Genomic DNA, 891 nt, shown 5'->3' on the forward strand with positions numbered 1-891 from the left:
CCAAAGACCTCTTAAGGACTTCGCTCAACCATCTAATGAAGAACCTAGTTCTAGTATAGTAAACCCAACCATCCCAGCTAATAATTTTGAACTTAAACCATCCCTGTTGCAACTAGTGCAACAGAGACAATTCGCAGGTCTCGCTACTGAGAACCCAAACCAACATTTAAAAATATTTCTTCAATTAGCAGACACTTTTAAAACCAATGGAGCTTCTCCTGAGGCAATACGTTTAAGATTATTCCCTTTTTCCCTCAGAGATAAAGCCCTATCATGGTTAGATTCCCTTCCACCCAATTCCATTACGACTTGGGATAACGCTAGAAGAGTTTTTCTTGCTAGATATTTTCCCCCGAGTAAAACCGCCGTTCTCCGAAACCATATAACTAGATTTACCCAAAAACAAGGAGAATCGTTGTTCGAAGCTTGGGAGAGATATAAAGAGTTGTTACGAGCATGCCCACATCATGGTTTAGAAAATTGGTTAATCATTCAGACCTTCTATAATGGACTTCATTATAACACAAAGATGACCATCGACGCTGCCGCAGGCGGTGCTCTGATGAACAAACCTTATCCTGAAGCTAGTGTCCTCATCGAAGATATGGCTCAAAACCATCAATCATGGGGAGTCGAACGAGCGACAGTTGAGAAGAAGGAAGCCCAAGGAGGAGTGCATGAACTAAGCTCTATAGACATGATGCAAGCTAAAATGGATGCATTAGCCCTCAAAGTCGAGCATATGTGCATAAACCTGAATACTGTAGCCGCAGTTTCGTCGGATTGTGAGATATGTGGGACCAAAGGACACCAATCTGCAAAATGCAGTCTATTAAACGAAACCCACTCTGAGCAAGTGAACTACACCCAAGGGAACCCATACTCGAATAC

General features: G+C 42.3%; 1 non-coding gene across 1 annotated transcript; it reads right to left on the reverse strand.

Annotated features, from left to right (window-relative positions):
- Positions 1-367: 367 nt before the first annotated feature.
- LOC127124827 (small nucleolar RNA R71) lies at positions 368-474 on the reverse strand. Its single transcript, XR_007804302.1, has one exon. It is a non-coding gene; the product is annotated as a small nucleolar RNA R71 (small nucleolar RNA).
- Between the last annotated feature and the right edge of the window lie 417 nt (positions 475-891).

Source organism: Lathyrus oleraceus, chromosome 2, assembly GCF_024323335.1.
Source record: "Lathyrus oleraceus cultivar Zhongwan6 chromosome 2, CAAS_Psat_ZW6_1.0, whole genome shotgun sequence".
Lineage (NCBI taxonomy): Eukaryota > Viridiplantae > Streptophyta > Magnoliopsida > Fabales > Fabaceae > Lathyrus > Lathyrus oleraceus.